The following is a 17,279-nucleotide window of genomic DNA, read 5'->3' as shown; positions in this document are numbered from 1 at the left end:
TTGAATCGGGCTACGGTTAAGAATAAGTATCCTATGCCCCGTATAGATGATTTGTTTGACCAGTTGAAGGGTTCCCGTTGTTTCTCTAAGATAGACTTGAGATCGGGTTACCATCAGTTGAGGGTCAGGGAGGAAGATATTCCTAAGACGGCATTCCGTACGCGGTATGGCCATTATGAGTTTCTGGTGATGCCATTTGGGCTTACCAATGCACCGGCAGTCTTTATGGACTTGATGAACCGGATTTTCCGGGAGTTCTTAGACCGATTTGTGGTCGTCTTCGTGGACGACATTCTTATCTATTCGCCTACTGATGAGGAGCACGAGGAACACTTGAGAGTGGTGCTTGAATTGCTTAGAGCCCATAGGCTGTATGCCAAGTTTGGGAAGTGTGAGTTCTGGCTGAGGGAAGTCAAATTCTTAGGCCACGTGGTATCCGGGGAAGGGGTGTCTGTTGATACATCCAAGGTTGAGGCAGTGCAGGATTGGGCACAGCCTAAGAGTGTGTTTGAGATCCGCAGTTTTCTGGGATTGGCTGGGTATTACCGTCGGTTTGTGAAAGATTTCTCCAGGTTAGCGTCACCGTTGACTAGACTGACTCGGAAGGGAGTCAAGTTTGAGTGGAGTGAGACTTGTGAAAAGTCGTTCCAAGAGTTGAAAGTTAGATTGACCACCGCCCCGGTGTTGATTATTCCGGAGAGAGGGTTGGGTTATGCGGTTTATTGTGATGCCTCACGAGAGGGTTTGGGTTGTGTGTTGATGCAAGAGGGGAAAGTGGTAGCTTATGGCTCACGTCAGTTGAAAATACACGAGAAGAATTACCCTACACACGACCTAGAGTTAGCAGCTGTGATTTTTGCCTTGAAAATCTGGAGGCACTACCTTTATGGTGAGAAGTTCGAGGTATTCTCGGATCATAAGAGTTTGAAGTATCTGTTTACACAGAGAGACTTGAATTTGAGGCAGAGGAGATGGATGGAGTTCATCGAGGATTATGATTTTGAGTTGCATTATCATCCGGGAAAGGCCAATGTTGTGGCCGATGCCCTTAGTAGGAAATCTATTAGTGATGTAGCTTGTATAGCCATCCGGGAATGGGAGATGTTGGGAGCACTTGGCGAGTTTGATTTGCTACTGGGCGAATCTGTTGAGACTGCGGCTTTGTTTTCTGTTGTTGCGCAGCCTACACTTTTGATTAGAGTGTTAGAGGCACAGAGAGGTGACCTTGAGGTAGAATCCCTCCGAGAGAAGATCTCCAGTGGGAAAGTTGAGAAGGGTTTGACGGTGTATCCCGACCTGAGTGTGAGATACCGAGACCGTTTGTTTGTACCGGAGGCTTGCCGTGAGGAAGTACTCCGAGAGTTTCACCATTCGCGCCTTGCGGTGCATCCGGGAGGTACTAAGATGTATCAGGATTTGGGTCGCCAGTTTTGGTGGCGGGGTATGAAGAGAGATGTGGCTGTTTTCGTATCGAAGTGTCTTACTTGCCAGCAAGTGAAGGCCGAGCATCAGAGGCCAGCGGGTTTGTTGCAACCCTTGCCTATTGCCGAGTGGAAGTGGGAGCATGTCACTATGGACTTCATTGTAGGTCTTCCGAGGACTCAACGGGGTAGTGATGCTATTTGGGTGGTTGTAGACCGGTTGACTAAGTCGGCGCACTTTATTCCTATGCGCGTGAGAGATTCGGTAGATCATCTTGCCGATTTGTATATTCGGGACGTAGTGAGATTGCACGGGGTCCCAGTGACGATTGTCTCAGATAGAGACCCTCGTTTTACTGCTAGGTTGTGGCAGAGTTTGCAGAGTGCCTTGGGCACTAAGTTGACCTTTAGTACGGCTTATCATCCTCAGACTGACGGGCAGTCCGAGCGTACTATTCAGATCCTCGAGGATATGCTTCGGGGTTGTGTCCTGGACTTCAGTGGGACGTGGGAGAGGCACTTACCCTTGGTAGAGTTTGCCTACAACAACAGTTTTCAGTCTAGCATCGGTATGGCACCGTTTGAGGCCTTGTATGGCCGACCATGTAGGTCTCCAGTTTGTTGGGCCGAGGTAGGTGATGCACCTTTGTTGGGTCCGGAGTTGGTTAGGGAGACGACGGAGAAAGTTGAGCTTATCCGTAGGAGGCTTGTTACAGCCCAGAGTCGACAAAAGAGTTATGCCGACCGTAGGAGGAGGCCTTTGGCGTTTGAGGTAGGTGATCATGTCTTTCTGAAGATATCACCTAGGCGAGGCTTGATGAGGTTTGGGAAGAGTGGGAAGTTATCCCCTCGGTTTATTGGTCCTTTTGAGATCCTTGAGAGGATTGGCGAGGTTGCTTATCGGTTAGCCTTACCGCCGCAGTTGTCCGGAGTACATGACGTGTTTCATGTGAGTATGCTTCGGAAGTATGAGCCAGATCCATCACATGTGTTGGATTGGACTGATTTAGAGGTAGATGAGGACGCCTCGTATGAGGAGAGACCGGTTCGGGTCTTGGATAGGCGGGATCAGGTCCTGCGTGGCAAGACCATTCCTTTGGTGAAAGTCTTGTGGAAACATCACGGAGTGGAGGAAGCCACTTGGGAACGTGAGTTGGAAGTCCGAGAGAAATATCCGGACTTGTTTATTGATATGTAATTTTGTATTTAAATTTTACATTTTGTTGAACTTAAGAGCTTTTATATATGTCTTAAGTTGTGAAACATTGAAAATGTTTTGGTTATTGAAAGTATGTTTGGAACTTGCCTCATATGGAAGTTGAATGTAACATTATAGGTGTTTAGTATATTGTTGACATTGGAAAGTTAGTGCATAATGTTGATGCATGTTAATAATACATATGTTGTTTACATATTGTGGTATATCTCTTGTTAAAGGGATGGGATGACCGGTAATGGGTCGAATTGTTGAATGTTAAATTGTAACATTGTTCAAAATGGAGGAAAACCTGTTTTTGAAAACTTGTGCTTAATTTCGGGGGCGAAATTCTTTAAGGGGGGGAGGTTATAGCGATCCCGGGTTTACCCTTGTTGTACAGTGATCCGGACATGTGTCCGTGAATGTTGGTAGTTGTTTATTTTCTAGTTTGCATCCTCTTTACTTTGTATATTGGGTTATGGGGTGTGTTGGGCAGGTTTGTTACAGGTTGGTTGTGCTTGGGAGCCTAGTGTTGCTGCCCAGATTTTTGGTCCTTCGCTCGAGCGAGGAGTTTGTCGCTCGAGCGAGAGTAGTGTTGCCCCGGTTCTGGACCTGAGAGTTGTAGTTTCTGGCTCGAGCGAGCTTTTCGTGGCTCGAGCGGTCTGGGTTTTTCTTCGCTCGATCGAGAACTTCTTGGCTCGAGCGAGAGTTTTCTGTGTCTGGTCGCTCGAGCGACCAATCCTTCGCTCGAGCGAGCGTGTTTTATATCAGCGGACAGCAGCGTCTAAAACATCACTTTTTCACCTCTTTTCTTTGAGCAAAACCTAAATCCGAGCCTCTCTCACTCTAAACTTACACTCTCTCTAAGATTTCATCTCCCTAGAGTGTGAATCTAGCCTAGGGCCTTTGTTAAAAAGATAGAGGGTGTTGAGAGCTTCGTTTTAATCTGAAAAAGGTGGGATTTGGAGCAAGTTGATCTTCGGGCCTTCATCTCCTTTTTGGCTTAAACTTCAAGGTAGGGATAACCTACTCCTCTCTATGGGTTTTGTCTTTAAATTTTGGTATTTTGAGATGTTGGGCTTGGTTTGGTAATTTTGTAAAAGTTTGGGGCTTTTGTGTAATTTTACAAAAGTTGGGGTTTTATTCATAATAAACCTAGATGCATGTTTGGCATAGAAAAATGGGATGATTGTTGAATCATTGATGAAAATGGAACCTAAGGGTTGAAATGTTAATTATGGGAATTGACCTAATTACATTGGTTAATTAATTGGAATAATTAATTGAGAAGAATGAGGAATGAAATGTTGATTGAATATCCATTGTGCGTTTACTTTCTGTTTAGAAATAACTGCTTTGGGCTATCGGTGGAGGATAGTCGTGATTGTTGTAGACAATGCATGATGATTAGGTAAACTGAAACTAATCAATGAAATGTGTCATGGAACTTGACGGTTAATTGAATACATTAATTGTATGTATTGTGTGATTGTATATAGAACCAATGTGTTTATATACGTTATGTGTAGAGGAGGAGATAGGGGATGTACTCCGCGGTTTAGGGGAAGATAGGGGATGTACCTCTAAACCGGATAGGTATTGGGAGGAGATAGGGGATGAACTCCGTAGACAGAGCTCATATGCTTGTCTAGAGAAGTGAAGATAGAGCTCATATGCTTATCTTTGTGAAGTGTGGATACAGCTTGTATGCTTATCTGTGGATATTGTTGATATACATGTCTGTTGAGAATGTGGATATAGCTTTTATGCTTATCTGAATGTGAGATATTGTTTTTATACATATCTGTGGAAATAATGATAGAGCTAGCTTGCTTGTCTGTTGAAAAAGGGAAAATGAAAGGTAATTGGGACTTGTAAGTCGTTGACATAAATAGGTAATTTATGTGATTGTATCAGTGTTGACCAACTATCAATTGCTAATGTTTTAGTCATTGTCCATGGTTGGTTTAGTGTATTTCTACTGGGCTGTGGCTCACCCTATATGGGAACATCATTTTCAGGTGCAGGAAGCATGCCACCTCCAAGGACATAGCTGGGAGGCTAGTGGCGGGCATAGTTTTGTTGTTGTACTTTTGATGTATTACGTGTAATTTCAAGCCAATGGCTTAATGTGTAAACGAGTTAGAACTCTTTGTTGTAACCAAGTGTTAACTTGGAAAGCTGTAAGCCCGTAGGGCATTTTGTTATGAGGTTAACATGTAATACTTATGTAACGGAACTCTAATGAATGAAAGAATGTGGTTAGTTTATATGTAAATGTATGTCTTACTAGATGGGTTTATTGTTATTATTTTGAGGGCGTTACAGAATTGTTAAAAATTACACTTTACACGATGCATAAAAAAACCAACTGTTTAAAATATTTCACTTTTCATAACACGCAATTACTGTCGTAAAAGGTATGATCAAAAAAAAAAAAAATAGCCCCAAAATAAAAATTTTGGTAGCCAAGCACCAAAAAAAATAAAAATAAAATCAAAAGCTTAAGTCCCTAACCCTGCCTTGGTCTCTCTCTCTCTTGCAGTGGCGACAACACTGACGTGTGCAGTACCCCCTTCGGCATTTAGGGAACCCTCCTCCTCTCATGTCCTCTCATTCTCTTCTATCGCTCTTGCAGACGCTCACAATCTCTCTCTCGTAGACCGGCGTTTGCAGATCTCCCAACCCTCTCACTCTCTCGTAGACGTATATTGAGGTCGAAGATCCTTCTAGATTATTAATCTATAAGGATTTGGATCTGCCGGAGTTTGATCGGCCTCCGGTGGGACATTTGTTGGATGAGAAAGTTATCATCTCGGAAATACGATGAAATGGGTTACATTGTTTAAAGATTTCAAAGAATAAGTCGGGTCTTTGTCAGCCTCCTTCCTCTTCTTCTTTATCTTCCTCGTCTATTAACCAAGACAACAATGTCACTTCAACCACACAAGACTCATCTGCATCTTCATCGTCTTCAAGGTTTGTTTTATCATACTATCTAATTATTAATGTGTTTTATGTTCTTTTGTAATGCCCTAAATTCAATTTTACTGAATGATTTTTACTGGGTTTTGTATAATAGTGTGTTGTTGGGAGATGTTTGAATCTGCAAGTGTTTGATTAATTTACTCACTGATTAGAACAAAGCTATCAACTGAAAAGTGTTAGGGGTTTCTAATAGATGACAAGGCATGAAAAGGGGGAATAAAGCGAAAATGAGGGTGTTTGGGTTCCTAACTTCAATTATCCACTAAAGTTAGTAAGGACTTTTAATTAACTTGAGTTTATAAATTTCATTATCAAGTAGTGGTTTCTTATTAAGTAAAAATTCGTGATTTATGATGAAGCTCTGGTGCATTGCATTTTGAATTTAGTTTTGAGTCAGCATGAAGCTCAATGTGACTCATGTAACTTTGTTTTCTGAATTGATTCAAACATTCTAATTTGCTATATTTTTTGTTAAAAAGGCTTCATGATTGATAGTCTGATTTGAATTTCTGATGCATTGTGTTTGTTTTTGTATTGCTGTTTGTTATCTACTTCATTAGTTGTAGTTGATTTCTATATTGCTCTGTTTAATTCTGATTTCAAGCTCTGTATTGCTGTGCATTGCTTCTCTACACTCTCTACCAGCAGGTTTGATTTTCTTTTAATTTGATCCTGTGTTGTATGATATCGAATTTGTGTCTCAATTTGGTTGAATTGTTGTAGGAGCTGTATGTGTTTGTATGGGAAATGATGGGTTTAATTTATGTTATTTAGATATTAATTTGTGTCTCAATTTGGTTGAATTGTTTTTTGTTTCACTGTCAAATCAAACCAAAGTAAGCTTGGTGTCCATATCAAGTGGGTTTTGTTATTGCTTTTGAGTAATAATGATTTTTTTTAATGGCATTGAATTGGATGTCTGTTTGGTTTTCTTAATACTTTTTTACAGCTTTTTTGTTCAAAATTACTTTGTAGGCAGGCACAGACTCTAAATTGAGCCTATTTAAGAAAAGCAAAAAACCAATTCTAGGGGCCACAACTTCACTGGTTTGAAACCTTTTCAGTGTTTGGTAAAGCATTTCAGAAGTACATATGCCAACCTTTACTCGATAAAAATTCCCAAAACCTGGTTAAAATCCAACCAAGTTGGCTGGTTTTTCAAAATTTCTGATAAATTAATGAAAGTGTCTGGTCCATTTTTTAGATTACCCAAAGCAAAGTATATAATGAAATTGAAATGTTTTTCATTCTTAATTTTAAGAAATGAATGACTATCATTTTCCTTTTATTTGAGCATTGTCATGTTTGTTTTATCTTATGAAATTCTTCTCAAAAGTTCCCTCTCATAAAAAGGTAAGATCACTTCTGTCACACTCAAATAAATTTTCCCTTCTAATTTCTATTTAGGCAAGCATATCACTTAAGTGAAAGTATAAAAAGGTTACTTGAAATCTGATCATGAGTTGTCTTGAAGAAATAATGATTATGCAAAATTCCTGATATTATGCCATTATGAATTTCCTAACAAACTTGCATCCTCTTCTATATATCATTTCATTTTGAATAATCGAAGTTAATGTGAACTTCAAATATGAACTTGATTTGCAATTTTGAGTTCATGTTGTTTTCTTTGTCTTCTTCGTCAGAATCTACTATTGGATGCCAAAAGAAAGCTTGGTAAAATTTTATCTGCATTTGAATTTTTGGATAGCAACTCAATGGATCTGGTAAATTTTCTCTACTGGATCTGGATACAGATCTTTGAACTAAAAAATCTTTCTTTTATTTGCATTACATTATTTAATTGCATTAGAGAGAGATTCTTCAAAATTAGAAGGTTTAAGATTAGTAGGACCAATATCAGTCAGAAACATGATTTTGGTAAAGAAAATATAGTTAGAAATGCTGGAGATTGTTAAGAGGCCAAAGGTTGGAATTCTTGATATCTAGTCTCAAGTTCTTGCCTACAGAATTAGAGTATGTCTTCAACTAGTTCATACATTTTATTGATTATACCCTAATGATGCTCTGATACATTTTAGAGTATGCCCTTCAACTAGTGCTAGTCTCAAGTTCTGAGCATAACTGAGTACAATACATAAATAGTGTGCCTAGCATTGTCAATCCTAATGAATCTTATGACAATAAGCTATTTACTGATAATGCATTGTTTATCTGCTCAAATTAGTTCCCTTTCTATTTTTCGTTTTCTTTTTTAGAAAACTCTATTTTGTCATCTTAATTTTTTTGAAGAATTTTGGTCTAGTCAACATTAGCTCCTTGGTCCTCAATTAAAGAAAAGTTTCTTGCATGCCACTTTCTTTATAAGATTCAAGTCATAAAATAAAGAAATAGAAAAGACCAAGTGATAGGGATTGTAAAGGCATTGGATGACCAATAAATTAAGGAAGAATTTTCAACCTTGGTTATCCTTATGCCTGATTGAAGCTTTGTTATGGTCTTTGATTAGCAATTTTATCAGCTAAAATAACATATCATTATTTTGTGATGTCCAAGTTCAACTTTGCCCATGGCACTTTGTCTAGCTTGTGTTTCCTGTTATTTTATAGAATGCATTGCCTTATTGTATCACTTTACTATGGATGATGTGTTGATGTTTTTTGGATTCTAAAATTCATTTTCATGCCTCCAGAGAGAAGCTTGAGGCCTTCCTACTTCATTCAATGGAAGGTGGTTTCATATCTGATGGTGTTCTAGCCCAAGACATAATCCAAGCATTATCCTTTTGGTGAATTTGTGAGGTTCTTCTACTTTACATGTTCGTTTGTATTGGCAAGTCTTTCTTTATCAGTGTAGGGAGAGAATGGTATGTTGGACATACATAACTTGATTATTAGAATTTTAATATTCATATAAATGGCTTTCACTATATACTGTGCTCTCATTTGTTGTAACTTCTTTCTCACCTCTCACTGGATATATCTTAGAGTCATAACTTGATAAGTATTCATGTAAAATTGACTTCTCCTTCTCCATGTTGAACAATTTATTTCTATGCCATTTAGGATTCGGTGTTGAACAATTTATTTATATGATTTATTGTATATAATATTTGGCTATATATACATATATATCTATATATATGATTGTAGTTTTTTTTTTTTTTTGTGACGGTAAGATGGTCGCTAATGCATTGTAGGAATTTTTTTAACTTTTTTGCGACGGCAAAAATATCTATAGCGATCCCGGGTTTACCCTTGTTGTACAGTGATCCGGACATGTGTCCGTGGATGATAGTAGTTGATTATTACCTGGTGTACATCCTTTCTTACTTTGTATTTGGGTTATAGGATGTGTTGGGCAGGTTTGTTACAGGTTGGTTGAGTTTAGAAACCAAAACTAGTTGCCCAGATTTTGACCTGTCCGCTCGAGCGGGGGTTTTGGCGCTCGAGCAGGAAGTTCACCCATCCAGTATTTCCTGTGCAGTGTTGGACGCTCGAGCGTGGGATTGGCCGCTCGAGCGGGTTTGTGTGAGTGCCGCTCGAGCGAGGAGTTGGACGCTCGAGCGGGAGACCTGTCTGCAAAAGTGCTGGGAGTGTGCATCCGGCGCTCGAGCGGGGGATTGGCCGCTCGAGCGGGAGTCTGTGAGTGACGCTCGAGCGGGGAGTTTGACGCTCGAGCGGGGCGACTTTTATATAAATCCGAGATCCGACTTTTGAATCACTTTTTCAAGATCTTTTCTCTCTCTTACTTTTCCAAAAAGCCATTTTCAGAGCTTCTCACTCTAAAACCGGCCCTTCTCTCTTAGATTTGATCTAGTAGGAGTTGTTTGCTCACTTTTGGTCTTTACGAAAGTTGTGTTGATCGTCGAGGGCTACAGTTTAATCTGAAAATTTCGGAATTTGAAGCATTTTGGTTTTGGTCTTCATCTCCATTGGAACTCAAACTTTGAGGTAGGGATATCCTACTCCTTTCTATGAGCTTTGTCTTTAAATTTTGGTATTTTGAGATGTTGGGGTTGGTTTGGTAATTTGGTGAAAGTTTGGGGCTTTTGTGTAAATTTACAAAGGTTGGGGTTCTAACTAAATAAAGCCTAGATGCATGTTTGGCATGGAAAAAGTGAAATTAATGATGAAACATTAATGAAAATGGAACCTAAGGGTTGTAAATGTTAATTATGGGAAATGCCCTAATTACATTGGTTGATTAATTTGTATAATTATTCGTTGGAAATGAGGAATTGATTTGAGAATGTGGAAATTGGAAAGGGAAGGGGTTAAAGGGTGTAGTTGGATTATTTATCGCTCACCTAGTTGAAATGTTGATTATATATCCATTGTTGCATTTATTTTCTGTATAGAAATAACTGCTTTGGGCTATCGGTGGAGGATAGTCTTGATTGTTGTAGACAATGCATGATGATTAGGCAAACGGAAACTAATCACTGGAATGAGTCATTGAGTATGATGATTGAAAGAACACGTTAAATTTATGTGTTGTGTGATGATGTGTATAATTATTGTTTATATGCATTGTGTTGTGTTGGAGGAGATAGGGGATGTACTCCACGGTTTAGGGGAAGATAGGGGATGGACCGCTAAACCGGATGTTGTTGGGAGGAGATAGGGGATGGACTCCGTAGATAGAGCTCATATGCTTATCTAGTGATGTATTGACAGAGCTCATATGCTTGTCATTGGAAGTGTGATAGTGCTCATATGCATATCTGTGGAATTGATGATATAGCTTGTATGCTTATCTGTTGGTTTGTGATATAGCTAGTATGCTTATCTAATATGAAATGGGAAGTGCTTGATATGAGTTATTGTCTCATATGAGTTGTTTGGCCAGGTTCTGAGCCATGGTTTTAAAATGAGAATTGAAAGGAACTGGAAATTGAATTGTAACGTGGACTTGCATGTCATGAAACTCTAAAGTGTGATAAGAGAAAGTATCAGTGTTGGCCATCTATCAACTGCTAATCTTTTAGTCATTGTTCATATTTGGTTTAGTGTATTCCTACTGGGCTGTGGCTCACCCTATATGGGAATATCATTTTCAGGTACAAGTAGCATGCCACCTCCAAGGACATAGCTTGGGAGGCTAGAGGCGGACATACTTTTGTCGTTTTATTTTTAATGTATTACATGTAAATTCAAGCCAAGGGCGTAATGTGTAAATGAGTTAGTACTCTTTTGTTGTAACCAAGTGTTAACTTGGAAAGCTGTAAGCCTTTAGGGCATTTGCTTTTGTCGTTAACATGTAATACTTTTTGTAATGAAACTCTGATAAATGGAAGAATGTGGAACTTTTATATATCAATGCATGTCCATATTGATGGGTTTAATGTTGTTATTTTGAGGGCGTGACAATATCAATCGCTATAAGTAGGTTAGGCGATCGCAAATAGTTTGCGATTGCTGTTTGCGGTCGCAAAAAGTATTTGCTACCCCGCATTTGCGACCCTCATTTGCCGTCGCATGGGTCGTCGCAAAAAGTCTTTTGCGACTGTTTTTCTATTATTTGCAACGGCTTGTAGCAGTTGCAAAAAGTGTTTTTTTTAGTAGTGCCATACACATAAATATATATATTTAATCATGATTTGACGGCTAATTTTTAAATTTCTCCCAACCCCCAAGCCTTACCCTTATAATAACACTTTAATGCATTAAAAATAAGCATAAAAAAAAATTCCTTGAAAAGTCCAACACATATGATTATTATCAAAATATTAAACTTTAATATAATATAAAAAAGAGAAGACATTTAATTCCTTGAAAAGTCTAATATATATGATTATTATCAAAATATTAAACTTTAATATAATATAAAAAAGAGAAAAAAAGAAGACATTTATAATAAAAAAAACATTTAAAAAACACAATTTATATATATAGATAATTGTAAACATAATCCGTGCATAGCACGGGTGTTATGCTAGTTGATCAGTAATGGGAAAGGAAACTCTCTAAATTTGTGGCAAATTTTTATCAAGGTATTTTGTAGATTTAGAGAACACTAGTCATGAGTTAAGTGAAAGCTAATTTGATATACTTTGATCAAGGTATTTTATGTTGTCTATTTTTAATGTGTTTACTATTTTGCAATTTTGAATTTTTACATCAGATTTGCTACTTTTGTTTATGTTTTGCATTGCCTTGCAAAGTAATTATGAAATGTGATTTATGGTCTCCGCTTTGATTAGGTGTAGCAAATTCATTATTTGTTAGGTGTGGGCATAAGAAGCACTCCTTATGCTAGTATAGAGACTTTACATAACTTTTGGTTATTTTCCCTAGCAGTCAATTTTAGGTAGCAGCAGCACTTGTTAACAGAAAAAGTATCCCCAAAAAAGAATGTACGAACCTAATTTACTATGTGTGTGTCTCACAGGTTGGGCATTTTTTGGGATATATAACTTTTTACTTTTAGGGGCATTTTTTGGGATATATAACTTTTTACTTTTAGCTAGGCCAGAAGTTTGGCATCTCTCACTCACAATGATTCATTTAAAATCTGCACCCTTCTGAGCCAAACTTAAGACTTAAATAATTAGGTGTGATATGCACATGTATGCATACATGTACATATATGTAGACATGTTTTATATTATGTGCACACTACTTTTCTAATAATTATTTAATTTTTTAATATTTGATAGGAAAATATGATACAAACACATCAACCCCTTTGACTGCAGAAGAGCTGTCAATCAAAGTCCTAAAGCCAAGGTCTGGCTATGTGAAGGGACTTGGCATGAGACCTTCATCCTCTACTAGGAGGACCACTACCATATATGCTGAAACAAATGATTATGTGAAGCGCCTTGAGATGCAAATAGAGACACAGAAGGAACAAATACAAATGTAGAACAATAAAATAGAAGATCTTGAAGAAGGTAGGAAGAAGCAAGGGGAGATAATGGCTGATCTTGTCAACTTTTTGAGGACCAAAGGATTCACTGGACACTTTGGAAGTGGAGGGGACTCATCCATAAGTGGACATACTTCTTGGTAAAGTATATTAACTTTAATATAATAAATTTTATAAAAGAATATATGTTTGAAGAATTAGAAAGTAATGGAAACATGCATAGGACATCCAATTTGTACAGGTGCACGAGATGTATAAATTGTGAATTAGTCTAAAAAATATTTCTTTTGCTCTATACTTAAAGCTTCAAAAAAGGCCGTTGAAAGGCTAAATTATCACTATAGCGATCCCGGTTTTCCCTTCATTGTTTAATTGTATTTCAGACTCGGTTCCATGGATGTATTATCGTCTTTTTCCTGTTTCCATCCTTTACTCTTTGTATATGAGTCTTTGGTCGTGTTGGGTAGGTTTAAAATAGGTTAGTTGTGTTTGGAAACCAATGGTTGATGTCCATTTAATTCCAACTAGTGTCTATTAAATTTTCATAATGGTTCATTCAATTCCAATTAGTGATCCATTCATATTCCATTAGTGGGATTTTATGACAAATTTGTCCATTCATATTTCTAACTAGTGTTCATTTAATTCTAGTTAGTGTTCATTTAATGCTAGATAGTGTTCATTTAATTCTAACTTGTCCTTTCATTTTCCAATTAATGGGCTTTAATAACAACCTTTCAATATCACTTGTTCATCTCCCTTTTGATTTCAAAACCCTAGAACCATCTTCTCTCTCTCCCTACACACCTTCTCACTAGGTTTTCATCTCCCTCTAGTGTAAGTCTATACTAAGTCCTTTGTAAGAAAGGTAGAGTGGGTTGAGGGCTTCATTTTTAATCTGAAAGTTTGGCGATTTGGAGCACTTTGGTTTTTGACTTTCATCTTCTCCATTTGGTCTCTCCATTTGAGGTAGGGATTTCTTTGTTCCTTTTCAATACTCCGTCTATAGATAGACATGTGGTAGTTTTGTATTGCATGAAAATCATATCTGTGTTGGATTTGTTTGAAAATCATGAGGGGAACCTAGGGTTGGTTGTTTGAGAATGGTTTTGTTATCACTGACTGTGGTTTGGACTAATTAGAGAGTAAAATTAGTATCTTATTGTTGAAAGAAGAGAAAGCCCTAAATTATATTTTGATTTGGTAAAATAAAAAGGATTTACGGATTTTGATTTGGTAAAATAAAAAGGATTTACGGTTGAATAATGTTGGTAAATTTCTATTGTTAATATGAGTTGTGTAGAAGGTTTTAACAGTTAAGGGATTAATTATGGTATTGGGGTTATTTTGAAATGAACGTATTGAATCAAGTTGGGTTATGGCTTATTATCCATGGAATTGATTTTGTAAAATGAAGAGAATGTAATTGGTTTTGTGAAAAGGGAAAAGTGTTTTTGGAATAAGTGATGGAACATGTTGACTTAAGAAAATTATGAAGTTGATCTTGAAAATGGTAAATGAAATGTTAACTCTATGTGAGTCTTGGAAAATAAATTTGAGAATTAAACTATTGTATCATGAGTGTCGAATACACACATTTGGGGGTTTTATCCTTACCTATCGTACTAGTGTCGTTGTTGGGTTTAAGGTTTGCTTGAGAGTTGAGTCTCTTTTATTAGGTGTACTGAATACATGCATCTAGAGGTTTTGTCCTTGGTCATCGGTGGAGGATGACATTGTTGTGTTGAATTGTGATGTATGCGTTACACTTGTGTTGGTTAAACATTATTGAATAGTTTATGTGTATGTATTACACTTGTTAGTGATGCTTTGTTGTATTGAGGAATTTGTATATGATAATTGTTTATATACATTGTGTTGTGTGGGAGGAGAAAGGGGATGTACTCCACGGTTTAGGGGAAGATAGGGGATGGACCTCTAAACCGGAAACTGTTTGACATTGATACAGCACTACAATGTGTATCATTTGTGAAGTATAGAAGTGTTTTTGTTTGATATTGATACAACACCAAAATGTGTATCATTTGTGAAGTATGGAAGTGTTTTTGTCTGAGATTGATACAGGACTAAAATGTGTATCTATTATGAGGTATGAAATGTTTAAAATGAGTTATTATCTCGTTTATCGCTTTGGCATATCCTTAGCTACTGTGCATATAGCCGGTAGAGCAGAGTTTTAATTGTTATCGTCAGTGTATCTGAATATGTTATGGGTTGCGATGGTTACAGTTTTGAAAGGCCGAGCTGCCTCATTTGTGGATTATATACATGTTGATGATTTGTTATTTCTCTTTTATTTAAGGCATGCATGTATTGATATGAATGTATTAGAAACAAACCAAAATGCCATTTTGAGATTTTGGAAAATGTGAAGGAAAAAGGGGTATTTGTGAACATGTTTTCAAAAAAGGTCATTTTGTTGTAAGTACGGAAAATGGGGGAAGAGTAATGGGCTTGGTGAAATTGTTTTTTTTTTCTAAAACTGTTATAGTCATGAAAGTTTGGAAAAATGGGTAATTAAAAGGAAAGAAGGTGTACCGCTTATACGTTGAATGAAATGGCTGTTTTCGAGAAAAGTTCATACTTATGTATATTTTGTATAAACTGCCACATTACTATTCTAGTATGAGATTGAACATTCATGATCATAGCTATCTGTAAGTTGTTATTGTTGAGAATCATGTTGAGATCTCTACTGGACTATATGTTCATCCCACGTTGTTGAATCTTTTTCAGGTGATAGCCAGGATGTGCTACAAGGTTTTGGATCTTCTTATTTGTTGGCCACGGGGCCTCTTTTGTGTTGGCAGAATGCCATTTATGTAAAAGGGTTATACCCTTCTTCTTGACTTTTTAATGATGTAAGCCCAAGGGCAATTTATTTAGTGTTCTCATGTTGTATTTACTTGCATACGAATGAGAGCAATGTTATTCACTTCTACAAGTTGAATATAAGAGTTTATTTCCGCATGTTATCTCTGAAATGGAATTAAGTAAATGAAATTGGTAATACTTTGAGTAATAAAAAGTGGGGCGTGACAATCACACAACCATAGATTTCTATAGGAACCAACAAAAACACCTTAGGAGGGACCAATATAAGTTGTATAAACTTACGGCACAGTAATGGGATGCACCATTTGTGAATTAGCCTTAAAATTAATTTTTTATTCTCATAATCTCGAAAAAAAAGTTTGTTAGAGGGATAAAGTGTATAATTGATCTAATTGTAAATTGATGAGTTACTAATGTTTTTAATATTTTGTATAATTAATTAATTACTAAGGCTTTTAATTTATTTTTTTGCAGATTGGATTGGGATGGCATTTTTGACATGCAACAATGATGTAATTTACTTGAATGTTCATTTTTGTTTGATAAGGATACACATACTTTGTGGAGTGGCACTAATTATTGTTGGATGTTTGGTAGAATTGTACAAGTTATAACTTTTGGATATTTTGTGGATATTGCACTATTTTATTGTATTATGATGAAATTATTTGTAACGATGAATGAATATTTTTATTTTGTTAATTCGTAAATGTGTTGATGACAGGTTAGGTTAAGTTGTGATGAAATTGTTATATTCAACAGGTTTCAACATGAATAGGGTTTTATTTGTTGAACTAAAATTCAGATTTTGATAAAATAGGTATATAATGTGGAAAAAAATATTATGGAATTAGTGACAAAATTTTCCATCCCTAAAGAAGGTTTTTTCGTCTCTTACTTGGCTTAGGTGAAAGATTAATTTTGTCATGAATTTTTTATTTCGTCGCTAAATGAATTTGTCATGACGAAAAGTATTGTCACATTTTGTCACTATTACCCTCAATGTGTGACGATTTTTTTTTTGACATTATTTCATCATTTTTAATGATAAATTTGTTTTTGTCTCTATTGGTAGCTTTTTTGACAAAAAATTTTCGTCTTTGTTTATATTAAACATGACAAAATTATTTCGTCTCTATTTCTTATATTTATGACAAAATACTTTCGTCTCTAATTTCTTTCATTAATGACAAAATATTTTGTCGCTAATTACTTACAAGTATGTTCCCAACAGAGTGTATTGGAGACAAAAAAATTTCGTCACAAATTTATCATTTTTAATGATGAATTTGTTTTTGTCTCTATTGGTAGCTTCTTTGACAAAAAAATTTCGTCTTCGTTTATATTAAATGTGACAATTATGTCGTCTCTATTTCTTATATTTATGACAAAATACTTTTGTCTTTAATTTCTTCCTTTAATGACAAAATATTTTGTCGCTAATTACTTACAAGTATGTTCTCAACAGAGTGTATTGGAGACAAAAATTCGTCACAAATTTATCATTTTCAATGACGAATTTTTTTTTTCGTCTCTAAGACCCTTTAGCGACGACGCTTTGGCGACAAAATGGGTGACAAAAAATTTTCGTCGCAATTAGTTTGAGTGACAAAATATATACATTTTGGGACAAATTTGTTTCGTCTTTGAATCCCAAATTTGTTGTAGTGATAATTTCAAAAATAGCAATTAATTGTTTTGTAATGCAAATTTGATTCAAACATATAACTATTGATATCCAATCATCTTAAATTTTGGCATGAATTTTCTACTCAACAAGTTCTAAAAAGTGAATGGTTCAGATCACCTAATTGGTCAAAAAATAGGCCTGCTAAGCCCAAACACTCTCTAGAAGATGAATTTATAGCATGCGAATTACTTAGATAAAAGTTACTTAGATACAAATATTATGCCCTTAGGGCTACAAGTTCTAAGACTTTAGTTTGGTTACAATAAAGGTGGATTTTTTTACCTAACACATA

At 36.4% G+C, this 17,279-nt stretch overlaps 1 long non-coding RNA gene across 1 annotated transcript; it reads left to right on the top strand.

Moving 5' to 3' along the window:
* The first annotated feature begins 5,204 nt into the window (after positions 1 to 5,204).
* LOC114271919 (uncharacterized) lies at positions 5,205 to 15,804 on the top strand. The gene is made up of 3 exons (XR_014334725.1): positions 5,205 to 5,598; positions 7,254 to 7,334; positions 15,772 to 15,804. It is a non-coding gene; the product is annotated as an uncharacterized LOC114271919 (long non-coding RNA).
* Positions 15,805 to 17,279: the final 1,475 nt, after the last annotated feature.

The sequence above is a fragment of the Camellia sinensis genome, chromosome 7, assembly GCF_055761805.1.
Source record: "Camellia sinensis isolate YWXY chromosome 7, ASM5576180v1, whole genome shotgun sequence".
NCBI classification, from domain to species: Eukaryota; Viridiplantae; Streptophyta; class Magnoliopsida; order Ericales; family Theaceae; genus Camellia; species Camellia sinensis.
Note: the sequence above shows the minus strand (reverse complement) of the source record. Positions and strands in the feature narration are given on the sequence as shown.